The 16,183-nt window shown below is 46.3% G+C and overlaps 1 long non-coding RNA gene across 10 annotated transcripts; it reads right to left on the reverse strand.

The window, feature by feature from the left end:
* Window positions 1-2,416: 2,416 nt before the first annotated feature.
* Window positions 2,417-14,892, reverse strand: LOC135370216 (uncharacterized). Of its 10 annotated transcripts, XR_010415252.1 has the most exons (7): window positions 14,386-14,892; window positions 14,172-14,276; window positions 14,038-14,101; window positions 11,234-11,412; window positions 10,255-10,352; window positions 7,088-7,348; window positions 2,417-2,758 (listed from the first exon to the last, which is right to left on the reverse strand). It is a non-coding gene; the product is annotated as an uncharacterized LOC135370216 (long non-coding RNA). The 10 variants fall into 10 exon arrangements; XR_010415254.1 differs by lacking the exon at window positions 14,038-14,101 and having other exon boundaries at window positions 14,154-14,276; window positions 14,397-14,892; XR_010415255.1 differs by lacking the exon at window positions 14,038-14,101 and having other exon boundaries at window positions 14,172-14,231.
* Between the last annotated feature and the right edge of the window lie 1,291 nt (window positions 14,893-16,183).

Raw genomic sequence — 16,183 nt, forward strand, 5'->3', positions numbered from 1 at the left:
ACCAATCTCTGCAATCACGTACGCCTTAAATTGTCCACAACACGGCGACTCATTCAAATGATAGACACGAATAGCATACTTTTGTGCGCATCAACGAAACAATGATCAACAAAAAACGACGAAACCATACGACAGGCAGATGCCGAATTCCGAACTTGCCCGCAATGCAATAGACGGGTTCAGAAAATCCCAGTGCTCTTTGCGCACGCATTGCATTCTGGGCGCTTGCTGAGCGGGGGGACGAAGAATAATCCTTCACGTTACGCTTTCGCTGACATTGACAGGTCGTGGACAATGGACCGGTAGGGGGGAAATCGGAACAGCTTGGAGTCCACCCGTTTCTTTCGTCTTAGTAAACTCCCACAGTTCAAAGCGGCGCTAAGCACTCTGGGATTTTCTGAACTCGTCTATTGGTGATGCAAGATGCAAACGCGTGCACGTGGACGCTCGGAATTCTGCTGAAATGCGAGACACGCAGCGCCAGCAAGGGGATTCCTTCCTCACTCACTCACAGGTTTGGGTTCTGGGAGGGAGGGGTTTCCTGCTGCGCAATGCGGTAATAGAAGGAGAGACCAGCTGCCTGCATAGTATATTATCATAATATGCCACTTTCCGTGCTGCAATTTTAATACAGCTGTAACGGAATCCGGGATTTTGTCCTTTTTGTGCGGCCGTACTTTGTCTAATGACACCTCAGGAGCCGAACCCACGTTGCCAGGGTCACAGGGGTTGAACAGTTGTCTACACGTGGCTCCGCTTGCTCGTCGAAGGGTTGCATACAATACATACGCACACATACATTGGATGGTGATGGGGTGGGCGATTCACCGCCGCTGAGGCGGTACACTGCCCTATACAATACAGCTGTATTATATTACGTCCGAGTTAGGGGGAGACAAGCACTTAGAGGAGTACAGGTTTAAGATAAAAGTTTCCAGAAGGAATAAATTGCATGCAGCCATCTCTGTTGGCTTACCTTTGCCACCTACAACGTGTGTGTGTGTGTGTGGGGGGGGGGGGGGTATGAAGCTTTATTAAACAAAACAAAAAAAGTGGCCTTTGTAAACCCCTACTTGTGCAGCACTGGGATCTCTGCTGCAATATGAGGAACAGTTGTAGCCGGCATCCTTTTGGACACTCCACCCGGATGTCTACATCCAATCGGATGTCTACAGCGGGACATACGGTTTCACTCCACCTGTGCCTGGTGGCGCCTGAGAGCAATTAAAGCGTTGCCCCCCCCCCCCCCTCAAGGCACGCACATCACAACAGTTACTGATATGTACTCTGACCTTCGCACGTCACACGTACAAGTGCTGCGATCGTGTTGTGCTTGTTGGAGACTTTGTTATGTGATTTTCGCGTCTCTAGCTTTAGACCCACATTGCCCCATCGGCCAGTTCCGAAGCTGTGGTTCGACTTACTGTTCGCCGCCGCTCAAGTGAAATCGTACAAACGCTGAAGAGGGCCGCGAAAGAAGAGTTCGGTGAACGAAGAAAATAGTACCATAAAACATCTGTGTCCTTCTGGAATACACAAGAGGTGCAAAGAGGGAAAGAGAGAAAACAGGAACAGAAATGATGCCGCGGTCGTGGCCTTCGAGCATTCGTGCACTGTAGCTAGGGTTGCCACCTTTCGCAGTGAAAAATACCGGCTGAGGGAGAGGAGGAAATGTACGCGGGAAAGGGAAAGTAAGTGAGGGGTGGACAGTATACAGAGAGAGAGAGAGAAAGAACGAGCGTACTGGCTCAAGACAACAATGATAATAATAATGAATAACTAAGAAAACGACTGGTGACTACGGTGTTGGGTCTGTGCTCCAGATTTATTCAAGCTGCAGCGGAATGTTGAAAGGAAAACCCCGTAAAAGCCCCCTATGAAAGGTGTTGTGCCACAAATACCGGCAAAATGCTGCCGGTATCACCTTCCTACCGGCAACCGGCAGAGAGAGCAAATAACCGGCCGTGCCGGTAGAATACCGGCCTGGTGGCAACCCTAACTGTAGCCGTAACAAGAAGGGGGGGTTCAGGTCCACACGAGCTCGTATCTTTGGTAGTGCATTTGGGAGGAGAAAAACGAGAGTGAAATCCTCCTCCCAAGTCTAAGTTTCCATAGAACCCCTCCTGAAGTATTTTGTATTTTTGTCCCTACGTTGCTGCACTACGCAGCCTTAAAACAGGAGGGAACAGGGAAGCTTTCGTAAAAAAAAAAAAAAAAAAACATAATAAAAATGCTTCGAGTCCTTCAATTCGGCGATCATTTGCCCCAGAAATGACGCATGACACGTCTCCATTGTCCAATGGGTGCAGTTATCGAGGAGGCATTCGAAAAGGAGCAGGGCAGTCATCCTCGTTTGTCAATGTTGTTAATTGTCATTTGTATTGTGCACTGTCTCTGTCACTTATACTTCCGTGCCTCAGAAAGGATAAAAGCAGTTTATTTGTTACGGTGTCCAAGCGTACGTGTCCATCTGCAAATGTTGATGGTAAATAATGCCGTATTACTTCTTGCTCTTGGCTGCTTGCATGAAACGAAAAAATTCGTAAATATATCCAGCAGCTACGCGCATAATTCGATTTGTCGACTTTTAATGCCGCCCTTCAACTCCGCAAATTCGTTTTCTTCCGTGCTTGATGCAGGCTACCTCGACGAATGCTCCTTCCATCGTCTGGTGAACAGTAAGCCCATGCGAGTGATGATGTAAAGCCATAGTGCCCTCCGCAGTGCAAGGTTGGAGTTCCGTAAAATGCGGCCTTGTCTGAAAGACAGGTCAGAGCCTATTTTAAAGTAAATATATCGCAGGTAGGTATCCTATGTAACAGTCAGGACAGTTGAACATGTACATGAAAATGCAATCTTTCAGTTGTTGTGTTTCCGGATTTTCTCACTCAAGACACTCTCTTCCAAAATCCTCTCCCTCTTCACTCATTTCTTGCACTGCTCCCCTCAAGACAAAATCCTGCCCACGACCCCGGGTACGTTGAGTACCACCACATGTGCGCGGCGGCGGCGGACAACAAAGGCGTTGGTGTCACAAACATTTTTGGGAAGCGCATTGAAACAGTGGTATTCGTTTTAACCGTAGCTGTACACTATAGGAGGTACGGGGGGGGGGGGGGGGGGGGGGGGGAAACGGGTGCCGCTGCTGTTAGGTGTCTCGTGCATGCCCTTTGGTGACGCTTGTCTCTCCCAAGCCGTGTATAACTAATCGCTTTTTTTTTTACTTCACTGATGTAGTTTTTAGGGCTGTGCGAATAGTGATTTTTGGGTTCGAATCGAATACCAATCGAATAGTAAAACCTTCGAATAGTAGCGAATCGAATAATGTCGAATACCACACAAAAATGTGTGCTTATTGCTGAATAGTAAGCAAAAGCTTGCATTGAAACCTGGTGCTCAGTTGTAGTTTGTGAGACTGACTACGAACTATATACACATATTTCATTGATGGATACGTTTGTGCTAGAATTGTACTGAAAATTGTAATTCCAGACATAAAGTAGCTGGCTGTGTGATTAAATCGCTCTTTCTATGGCGTCATAGCTGGTCCAGCCAAAGCTCAAAATAATTAAACTAACTTAAACATCCCTGCCAACATTTGCTAAAATATTTCTAAAAAGTGGCAATTTTCAGTGATCCCTCAAATCGCACTTTTAAACCATGCCTGCAACCCCGCGGCACTGGCAGAAGTGTAAACTAGGCTTCGCCTGATGCTCGGAGACATGAGGCGAAGCCAACTTGCAGAATATCGTCAAATCCGCACGCGCAAAACTGTAAAGTAAGCTTCACCTAACACTCAGAAGCATGAGGTGAAGCCACCTTGAAGGATATATTTGAGGCACAGAATTGTAAAGTAGGCTTCGCCAAACGCTCAGAGGCATGAGTTGAAGCCAGCTTGCGGAATTTCGAATATATTCGAGTATTCGATGAAATGTTATTCGGTTCGAATACGAATAGCGCGGTACCGTTATTCGGTACGAATATCGAATATTTCGAATATTCGCACACCCCTAGTAGTTTTGACCGAAGTTTTCACAAAACACGAGCCTCAACTTATACATCCAACATGTTCCGAGATATATGGGTCGAAGAATGCCCGAGCCCATGCATTTTGAATGTCTTATACCGCTGTCTCCTAGGTTTAGCGCGGAAGCAGTTCCCTCCGTTCCATGCCATACGGGGTGCTGTGACGCTGCTCTGATAGTTCATGCTCCAGACCTTCTGTTCTTCTTGTTTCTCATATTACAGTCGAACCTCGATATAACGAAACCCACGGGGACTGCAATTTCATTCGTTGTATCGAACATTTCGTTGTACCGAATTGAAGGTCACGGATCGCGACCTTTCCAAGGGCACGCGCTGTACATAAGCGTCGATAACTCCCGCTACGATGCGGAAAAGTTTTTCGTGAAAAATGACAACAACTACAAATACAGCGCCAAAGTGCGCCTACGGTATTTTATTCTTGCTTGAAATAGACGGTTATACGCGTCTGCGTCGTGCCTAGAAGACGTGGTGTCACGCGTTGTTCGTACGCCGCCGAAGCCTCCGCAGCTTTCTCCATATCGTGTTGCGATCTCCCGCAAACCTTCTACGTCTATGACAGTGCGTTTTCCGTAAGGCTCTCCGTTGGCACGGCATGTTTGTCCCCGTCAAGAAAAGCATCTAGGCTGATTTCGTCACTTACGCCGCCACGCGTACGAAGCGTTTCCCATGCGCATGATGGCGCCTTGCGTCTCGTGCTCTTTTTACTTGGCTGCAATCGGACAGTTCAAAACAAGCGCGAAAAGGAGAAGCCTCGGAAGAAAATCCCTAACCTTGCAATGACTCAGACTTCCTTTTGTAGGCACCAGATTCCTCTCCTATAAACGGCTCTGCTCGACCCTAATCGCGCGTGCCATCTTTCGCCGCGAGAACAGGGCGCTCCTTGCACCCTTTGTTTTCATAGCCTTTAAAGGAGCTAGGAAAGCACTTTAATCACTAGCATTTTTTTTAACCAAGTGGTTAATAAGCATATTAAAATGCACCATGCGAAGTAATACAATCAACAGGTGCATTAATGTCCCAGAATTCGATTTTGAAAATCGCGTCGAATTTGAAGAACGTCGTCTGCTATTTTTCACTCTGAACCCCGCTGCAACGGTGGAAGACGTTTCTTTTGCTTTTTCTTTGGTTTATCAGATACAGTAAACAAAGACTGGTCTACAGATACTGTTCAAGGTTAGACCGTGAGATTGTAGAGGCCTTCTCATTGAACTCCCCGAGCGAAGTCAACCAAAAAATCGGTCAACCTCTCCCCGCTTGACCTTGCTTTCCCTAAAGCGACCTTCCGGAGTAGGTGGATTATGAAAATAAACTTCAGGTGCCAGTTGAACGCTGTTCTGTCCGTGTCTGTGTTTTGTATGCTGTTCGTTATCGTGGTGACTGTTTCTTGTTGTGTTGTTGGTGGCAATACGTATAAACACAGTGCGGCACTAAGCGCTGCTTCACTTCACGCCTCGAAATGATCGCTGCATGGCTATGACCACTAATTCCGTCCGCTATGTCATTATATCAATATACGCTATATCACTAATTCGCTATGATCACTAGTGCCCGCCACTTTGACTAGCAACTTTGTTAGCCATTCAGTTAATTCCTTATTCAGCTGGAGGAGTGTTCTTGCCCATACGTTGCCAGATACAATCCAGTGAAATCTATCGCAATATGCCGTCGTCGGCACATCGTGGCCTCAGGAGTTGAACATTCATTGCCTGAGCTACACACCAACATAGCCAAGCAGTGTCATAAGACCACCACGATTTATGGTCAACTTACCAACCATCGAGCTAAACGAGAATTGGCCGATTCAGACTACAAATGAGGACGACGCAGACACGTAAGTTTGAGTTTCCAGAACATGAATTTCGAGAACGGGGGTTTCACGACCATGAATATCGAGGTCTTCCCTTATTCATCCCTTGACAAAGGGAAAGCAGGGTGAAAGAAAACGGAAAGAAAGAAAAGAAAACCAGTCAGCACTGACCCGGATAGAAGCGCGGTCGCCGCTTTCGCACCACTTTTATTACGTCACCAATGACGTTTTTTTCTTTCTCCTCCTCGATTGACCCAGAGGAGCGAGTCGAGTGGGAACACGCGCGGCGATGTTCAAGTGTCTTTTTTTCTACGAAAAACATCGCGCACAGAGAAAATTTTCGTGTTAATCATCAAGTTAAGTTACCTGCTTCCACAACGCGTTCGGAACGGAAAGTTTTTGAGATGGCTTTCAGAGCTCCTTTAAAGTCGGCTTTGGGGTCATAAACCTTATCTCTTTCTTTTGCTGTATCGAGGCGGCGGCTAAAAAGTGTTTCGTTGTAGCGGGAGTGAAAATACATTGATCTCTATGGCCCTCTGCCGGGGAATCCAAATTATTTCGCTCTATCGCGAATTTCGTTATATCGCGTTTCGTTGTAACAAGGTTTGACTGTATTACTCTTGTATTGTTCAATATCCCGCTGGCGGCTAGCATCTCGACGTCAGCATGGAAGTCGGCTCATCCCTTTCAGCAAAACCACTGGATGCTCTTTAGGCTCGTACAGCGGTCAAATGCAACGATATAACCCACATGCACGCGGTGGACGGCGTGAGGTTTTGTGCCGTGCGCTGTCAACTTTCAGCCCCCTCCAATATTAGGGTATCACCAGGGGACCATCCTCACCACCACCTTGCCAATTCGCCGCTGTGTCTGTAGCGCAAGACAAGTTTCGTTTTCGCGCAGAGCGTCACAGCACCTGGTACGGCATGTAACGGAGAGATCTGCTTCCGCGCTAAGCCTAGCGACAGCGGTAAACGGCATTCAAAATGCACGGGCTCTGACATTCTTAGACTTGTTTCTCGGAACATGTTGGACATATAAATTGTAGTTTTGGGCTTTTTGGGAACTTCTGACAAAACTACGGTGGTGTACCAAATATTGTTGTTATTAGACATGAGTGCGATTTTTAACGAGTTTTCGAAATCTGTCCGAAGCTCTTTCTGCGCCCTGTATATCTTTCTTTTAAATCTAAAAATTTTCTTTAAATCTTCTTCGCCTGTGGTGTTTCCTCACCTGCGTTGATTCGAAAAGGATTAAGCGAGACAAGGTGAACCTGAACAAGTGAATTTTTTTCCTCATACTGTCTTTCCTGGCACGACATGGATTTGTATAGGTGAATGTGGCATGAGTTCACTTGCTATGGTTTGTCCTGGTAAGTGTCCTCCCGGTAAGACATGACTGCCATGATCGTCTTGGTACGAACTGAGTGGTCACCTGCTCGCCGTCAGACTATCTTGCCTGTGCTCCTTCAGAAATGTCAAGTACGGAGGAATCCTGCAACAAAAAAGAGATTTATTAACAGAAGTACACGTACTTGGACAAGAAATGCACTAATAAATTGCACTTTTTGCTCAGTGCGTTGTATGATACGAGGAATAAAGCAGAAAACGTTGTGAAAACCTCATGATCCACCACTGTGTGGGATATGGAGGAAACCATATGTAACATATGTAAACTATATAAAACAAACTATATAAAACTATATAAAACTATATAAAACATATGTAAACAATTGTTTAATTGTGTATTAGCAGCGGAACAGGTTAGCGTGTTGCTGTAAGGGAAACTCTGTATGTTACCTTAAGCAATGTTTGTACCCATATTTCAAACTCTTGAATGTCAAAGGTAAATTATGGTTGCACTCACACAAATAGTGAAGTAATATATCTCATTTCCTCAGTTTTTTCATGAGTCAACTCACATGTTTCAGGGTACAGGGGATGTCCGAAGCAGTCTCTGATATTTCTTGTGAATGTTCCAAGTATTTCTCCCTCACTGAGACTAAAGAGTAATGTGTAACTAGAGCCTGAAGTTTTTGGGAAATATTTTTTCCTAAATTCGGGGAGTAAAAATCGGGTAGATAAACGTGCGCTCTAAATTCGTGCAAATTCAGGTGGAAAAATTTCCACTACGCTACATTCAGGGAGATCTCGGTCTCAGTTACTCAAACTAACTGAACTGGTTTGGTACAAATGGTGATGGAACTGCGTTTGCTGCCAAACAAGTTAGTGTACTATCCTACAGAAATCTCAGTGAGGTTGATTTGCTGGGCAAAGATCGGGTTTCACTCTAAAGAGGCAACCTTCAATTCGGGGTGCAAGTTCGGGGAAGAATCGGGTTAAACCCTAAAACTTCAAGCTCTATCTACATACTTGCCAACCTGACGAACTCAAAATTCGGGAGCCTGCCCGCAGCGCGACCGGGGAGGGGGGGGACACATTAATTTTGTGCATTCGAAATAGCAGTGTCACTATATTGTAATTCCACTACGTCATAAGTAGCCACTATCGGGTGGAGCTGCGACGCGTGCTTCAGTCAACCGCAATTGCTCAGACGCGTCGTTTCAGGACTTTGCATTTCGCACGGCTGCAGCCATTTCACCGATAATGGCAGTGGTCTTCGTCCGTCCACACCTGTAGCGCTATTCACCTCTCCAGCAGGCTGCTCGCCACCTAGCGGACCCCAGCAGAAGCACTCAATGAATGATAGTAACAGCAGACGACAGGTATATTTCGCGCTGACCCGAAACTGCCGCAAGTTCCCTTTGTGTGCGATGGAGTGTCCCGGCTTACAGAACTCAAACAGCAACAGAACTGCTCAATTTCGCGGTGCAAAACTACTACGGAGAAGAATATTCAATGTCGGGAAGAGGAAAAGGAAAAAGATACTATCAAAGGAGCAGTGTGAACGAAAACAATGAAGACAGCAGGAAACCACGCGCGAGTTATGTTATTTGGACAATTTTTGAAGTGTGTCTCGTCGAAGAAGCAATGAAGCAGGGCGATTTGTTCATCGGCACTCATTCTTTTCTGCGCCATCTTGAAGACGACGCGAGCGCCTCTATAGGTAGTTGGAGAGGCGAATCCTTTTAGCAGCGAACATGGACGGGTCTTGCAAACTCTGGCCGTTCGTGATTGGAAGAAGCAAGGCTCCACGATGCTTCAAAAGAAGGCTTCCCGTCCAATACGGGTTCAACACTAAAGCACGGATGACGCGGCAGCTGTTTTCGGAGTGGCTACAAGCATGGGACAGCGAGTTGGGCAGGTCTAATTGTCGCGTATGCCTTCTCCTGGACAATTGCTCGGCACACCACACGACATGCAGGCTGCAGAACATTGAAGTGAGGTTTCTCCCGCCCAATACGACGTGAAGGCTTCAGCCCCTTGATCAGGGAGGGTATCGGAAAGGCATTCAAGGCAAGCTACCGGAGGCGTCTGCTTCAGCGCCTCCTGATTGATCTCCGAATGGGTGTGGACCTCAAGATCGACCTGCTGGGTGCCATACAAATGATGACCGGTGCCTGGAATGACGTCAAGCGTGAAACAGTAGCGAACTGCTTTCGCAAAGCAGGCTTCGTGGCAGTTGCAGACGAGGCGTGTGCGGATGCCTCGGACGACGATGACGACTTCGAGAACGCTCTGGACGACGAACTTCGAAAGGTCGCAGAGTTCCCAGAAGTCGTTCCCACTGATCTGACGGCACATGATTTTGTAAGCGCCAACAACAATGTGCACGTTGTGGCAGAGATGACGGATGCGGACATCATGGCGGACGTTGCTGGTGACGACGGCGATTCAAGCAGCGATGAAGGCTCACTGGGAGGTCTTAATGGCGACGATGTCATGCCATGAAGGAGCTGGACTTTCTCATTTAGGAGGCCTTGAGAGGATCGATAATAGTGTAATGGACTTCATGGCTCGCAACAAGAGACAAGCCCAACTCACGAAGTTCTTCCGTGTCAAATAAATGTTGTTAACTGTCCCGTTGCCCGCCTCGTTTGTGCAGTTTCTGCTCTCAGGCATGCAAATCGGTAAGCTCCTGTTTCATACTATCCCAACTAAATGGTAATTAATATGGCACACGCGAATGTCATTTCAAATTCGAACGTTTTATATATTGAGTTATCGATATATTGAATTATTTTGCAGTCCCCTTAAAGTTCGATATATGCGGGTTGGACTGTATCGCATAATGTGTTGGCATAATGTTCTGGGATACACATCTCCTTTTACTCTGAGCGCTGAAGAAATATTTTTAACCCTCGCAAGAAACTTTGAAGACTGCTCCGGACGTGAACTCTGTTTTGAAATGTGCGCATTATGTAAATAAGAAATTGAGGAAATGAGGTGAATTTCATTGCTACAATACTACATGATGCCTAGTTATAGGACATGCTTTACCTTTGGCCTGGACATGACAAACACCTTTTTAACATTCGCAAGGAAAAAGGTAGACTGCTCCGGCCATCAACCGTACCGTGAAGCGTGTGAGGTCCGACCTGAAAAATTTGAGGGAATCAGATGAATTTCATTTCTAGAATAAGTACATGGTCACTTGGTTATGGGATACACCTCACTCATTCGTCAGGGTGGAGCACAAATATTTTCAACATTCGTAAGAAATACGGCAGTATTGGGATATACAGTACGGCAGTGGCTCCCAAACACTTCGGCAGGAGCTCGTCGGAGCATGTGAAAGCTCGCAAAGTGAGAACTGGCCCCTAAGCGCCAGTACCTTCACCTTCTGTCTGAGTGGGTTTCGTAACGCGTTACTAGTAATTGCGTTACTTGTAATCAATTACCTTTTGAGTAATTTTTCGAGTAATCAATTGCTTTTCTGAGTAATCGATTACTCAGTAATTGATTACTTTTCCGGCAGAGATTAGCTTATCTTTCAGATGTTCTGCACCAAGTCAAGCCCCTGGTGCCATCGGCCTTTGTTGGGCTGTTCTACTATAGCAAGCGGAGGTCATTGTAATAACGCTCTGGAATTTCAGAGTCTCTCTCCCCCTAATCTCTTCCTATACCAGTGTGATGGTACCTGAAGCATTGGAGGTTTAGTGAGTCATGAGGAAGTTCCACGCAATGCTCTTCCACAATCGGGTCAACGTCTTCCCGGGCGTACAGATCTCCTTGTCCTACGTGTTTTCGTTTGTCTCATTATTTCAGCTGTTACGCTGTTGAACCTTTTTTTTTTTTTTCTGAGGTGTCTGAGTAGTCTTCTTAGTGTATATAAACAAAGACAAAGAACGTCACAGGGAAGCGGAACAACTAAGTTTCTGATCCCGAGCACAGATTTTCAATAAAATATGCAAAATAATTTCCGTATGAACAAAGAAAACTTACAACATTTATTCAGAAACGACCTGGCTTGCCTCACCGTTATGGTATAACGTCCCTTCCTGCTAATCTGGTTCCCAATGGCTTCTCTTATGCTGTTCACTTTTTCAGACAATGTGTCTCCGGCAGCGGCAACGCCTCCACTGTCACTGCTCCACACACAAGCTCCATTAGTGTCGTGTCTGTCTGCACTTGTATGCTGTGTTTGTTACGTTCCACCTGAGAGAAATGGTAATGTTTTACGCACCCACAGTTGTTTGTACCAGTCTAGTAAAACTGAAGATATCAGCCTGTTTTTAAACATGTGATGCGATACATTTAGCAGAGGGATACACGAGGGAAATTAATCCAGTGACACTAAGTTGAGAGAAGTGCTTGAAAGAAACAACGAAACCTGAGACAGAGAGCAAAAATGAACACCAGCACAACACATGCTGAAAAGCAGCAAACCTTTTCCAACATGTGCACACCCAATACCTCTTGATGGGTGGAAATGGGGAAACAGAGGGAAGACGTAACAAGAAACCTCCTAAATTAATTTCCTTGAACTCTGGTAAACCTCGGCAAACCGAGCTTTACTCAGGTTAAAGGAAACGAACAGTTCAAGGATACTAATCTAGGAGGTTTCTTTGTTTTGCAATGAACCAGCTTGCCTGCACCCAATCAGTTTTGCCGTGGAAGCGCTTGAGTTTGGGAGTTATGAGTATTTCCAACACAAAACCGTTCTCATAGAACAACGTTTTTGAAAAACTATTGTGTTGCGTGACATAATGTAAATGCACATATTATGCACGTTGGCCAATTGGAAGAATTTGAACAGCCCAACTTCACCAGATACACTGTATAACTCCAGATCGTGTCTTCCTCACAGTATTTGTGGTATTTAAAAATTATTTAAATACCCATATTGAAAAAGTATTTATGCGGGGCATTTAAATGTCTCTTTCAACATAGGATTTTGTATTTATATTTAAATACTAAAAAAAATGTATTGATGCATGTCATCCCTCATTTGGAATCGGGCAACATGACGATCTCAAAGGTGTTGTGCGCAGGTACAGCTAAGCATCCATGTGGATTATCGGAAGAACAAAGCAAAAGTGCACAAGCGTACTTGCTGGTGTACAATAGAGAGCGGTAACACTTCCTTGAGGGTGACGAAAACAACACAGACGGCTCTGCGGAAGCACACAGCTGGACGACACAGGACTCACACAAGAGTGTCGTCCAGTCGCCTGGTCTGTGAAGATTTAAACACGACGCCACCAAACTAAACCAACAGACCATTTGTATGCCATGTAGCACCCTCTCAAATGTCGTCCGCTACTGGCTAAAAACAAAATACACGCGAGATACTGCCTTGGTTTCCTTTGCGCATCTTTTGTTCCAGCGTACCGCGTGTGCTCACATTTTGAGTTTCCATCTTCGGTTTCGAGCCCTGTTTCTGCTGCTTCTCTTTGTGCAAAGTTTGAGCGTACTGTTTGTGACATGGTTGTCTAATATCTCTAGCCCGTGGCCGAGTAGTCCCGTATGGGCGATGTTGTGCACGAAGGAACTATACCATTACGGTTTCAGAGGGGAGGCCACACACCACAGCCTGTCGGGAAAGAGAAACATAGCATACTCCGAGTAGTCTACTAGGGAGAGCAGTAGAGTGTGGCCTCCTCTGGGGAAGGTTATTGGTATATTTCCTTCGTGCACGACATCGCCGATAGGGGATCGCTCAGCCACAGGCTGGAGATTTTAGACAACTATGTCCGAAACAGTACGTTTGATGTATGCAACATGACCCTGTAGCCCGTCGTGCCGTTCCATGCCAGACCAATAAGATGTGCACCACTGTTTTGAAGAGAAGGGAAAACAAGAAGAAGATTTTTGAGCTTGTTGAGTGTAGTGCAGCCATTCTGCCTTAAAGCTGTTCGTTATCGTTCCTGGGTCCTTTCCCAACATTTTTGGTGCCGAAACCCGGGAAGCGTAGGCTCACTCATTGATGGAAGGATTCCAGGAATGGGAAAATGGTATATAGTAGCGTTAGTGTAGTAATGGTTCGAGAGCCATGCATGCTCTTGCAAATGGTCCATTGGTGCATTTTTCCAGCCAGCACTCCATGCACAAAATGTAACTCAGCAGCACCTTTGCATTCTTTTTGGAGAGCGCAATCCGCACTTTCACATTCGTTTCACAGTGCAAATTGCTCAGTTTCTACACCAAACCCTAAAGCCTTTCCACAGGCGTTAGAGTATGTTCACGGGTGCAAGGGCGCAGGGCAGAACGAGCAGACGACGCACACAGCAAGGTGGCGGTGGAAAGTGGACGCATATTCGATGTCTTGATGAAAATGGGAAAGCCGCTGTCGAGGATAACCAAAGGAACCGGTTGTGGTTACAAGTCTGTGCCACTGACCTTCGTTGCCGTACCGTTTTGAAACCTTTCCGTCATTTCTGTTGCACCCTTACCGAAAACGGTATATAGTACCCTTTTTGATTAAAAGAATACATCCAATGGTTTAAGTAATTTTGTGAATACAGCTGATGGGATATGCTACAGATATGGACTGACACACCTTGCGTGCAACGCTAATATGATTACGTTATCTTTTTCTAGCAACACCCTTCTAACCGCCTACCTGTTTTTAGAAAGCGTGGTGCAACCTTAATTTACCACGAGTACTTCAAATACATCTGTACCTCTGTACAACTGTATACAACTAAACAACAACAACAAATACAACTGTACCTCTGCCTGAATCACTTTTTGGTTTCGGTAACTTTTCCTGCGTGGCCGTAACAAATTGCTCGCTTCATTACTTTCAGAGTGATGTAACTATGGCTGAAACGTAATTACCTTGAAAAAATGGCTAGGAAGCAAGCGAGCTGGTGAAGATGATGCATAATGTAAAACCCCGAGACTAGGGAACACGAAAGGACAGACATTAATTAATTAATTAATTAACTAATTACCTTATCTGGGAAACTTACACAGCTCGGCTGTCGTCACAGGCGAAGCTTGAGGTACTTGAAGCACGAGCTTGAGTACTGCTGAGGAGGGTGGTTACACAACATGAGATAACTGATGTTCTGAGGCTGGAACAACATAGAAGGGACAATACAAAGCATTTTCACTTAACGTGGTTACAAAACACGTGCGTGTTGGCGCTGTAACCAACAATAACAATTATAATGGCAATGGTACCGTGATGTTACACTTAAGGTTGGCTGCGCAGTGTGGCGACATGTTGCACGTGCCATAGGGTAGGACTGCGGATAATTTGGACCACCTGGGGTTGTTTTGACCTGCGCCAAGCATGTCCCACGCACGGTGTTGGAAGCAATGTTTATCTCTCCCACATGGCTACCAACAACCGCGAAAACTCTGCACGCAACCAGGTGTGTGCTGCCATCTGTCATCAAGTTGTCAAAGTAACTGCCGCAGCGAGCACCACGATGACCGAAGAACGGCGCTAGCTGCGTGCCCGTGTCCGTGTGGAGAGACACAACAAGGTGCATTCTTTTCGCTTGCACCGCCTGCACCAGATCTGAACTGGGTTATTTGCGTGCTGCACTTTCCTGTTGAAAAGAAAGGCATTGCTAATAAAGTTCCTTTCAGCTGGAAAGTGCAGCTCCCGAAAACCTGTCTTGCGTGGAGTCCAAGGTAGTGCAGTCCAGTGCAAGTGAAAAGAATGCGCTTACTTTTCGGCTGTAGTTCGAGTCACATGGGCTCCACCTCTCTGCGAACGTCACATGTCACGTGAGAAGGTCGCTTCTGCCCGCGCGCAGGGGATTCTTCTAGCTGCGGAGAGATGTGGAATGTCGACATGTACTGTAGCATAAGGTAAATGTGTTTTACGCGCACTACTGCATAGCCTTGCTGGATGGACATGAGATGAGTTTGTGTAAAACCGACAGAGGTTCGCTACACTGAGTGCATTCAGGTGGTTCTTCCTTTCGAGCGAAACGGGGAAGTGTCTGTGGTTTCACCGCTTCCCCGGGCAAAATAGGAAAGCCGACCGGTGACAGCGTTGGGTATTTGTCACTCAAAATAATTCATACGGCAATGAAAGCTTTTGTTCGTTTATTAAACCAAGCATATCCCCTAGTAGCACAAAACGCTTTGTAAACGTCGAGGAAAGGTGTAGCCATAACCACATTTTCATCTAGGACAGTGTTTCCCAAACTTTTGGCGGTGACGGACCCCCGGAAGCGATGAGAACCAATTCACGGACCCCCCCCCCCCACACACACACACACACACACCGTCACAGCCAGTGCATAACCAGCAACCTCGTCAGCTGCTGCGTGCTTTCGATACAGCTTCAGAAACGATTCCGGACTGGTTTCTTCTTCTTGTTTGTATGTGTATGACGCGGACAAACGTGCATTGCAGGACTTTTCTATCAGAAATTAGAAGCTAGCCGTTGAAGCATGCTTGTAGCAATTTTGGAAGTTCTGGGTGTTTGGAAATCGGGCAGCATGTACGAGCGCGTGTTTGTGGGGACGAAAATCCTCACTGAAATGTGAGAGACGCTTGCGGACTCCCACGGACACTCTCGCGGACACCCAGGGGTCCGCGGACCACACTTTGGGAACCACTGATCTAGGAGACGTCTTCAATCTGATCTACATAACATCTTCTATCCCAGGATAAGTTGACGCTTTCCCGAGTCTTGAAGATGTGTTTGTGGCCGTCTTGAAGACGTTCAAAAAACGTTTAAAACACATATTTGAATGTGAGAAAATTCAGCCCTGTGGATATCCACCGGGTACAGTTCTGCGGATATCTGCCTCTTTTTTTCATTTTTCAACCTCAGTCACCGTCACCGCACTTCCATTTTCCGTTTCTCTAAGCAGAACTGCAAGCAACACTGCCACGTGACCTTTCGGCCAAAATCAGTTCACCAGGGTGGACCGCGTTAGCAGAGGTGCTCCCACCATAAGAACAGCAGGCTCCCTCCACGGCGTTACACGTAGCGGAACCAGAGCGTAGAGGTGAC

Source organism: Ornithodoros turicata, chromosome 10 (genome assembly GCF_037126465.1).
Source record: "Ornithodoros turicata isolate Travis chromosome 10, ASM3712646v1, whole genome shotgun sequence".
In the NCBI taxonomy this organism is placed as follows: domain Eukaryota; kingdom Metazoa; phylum Arthropoda; class Arachnida; order Ixodida; family Argasidae; genus Ornithodoros; species Ornithodoros turicata.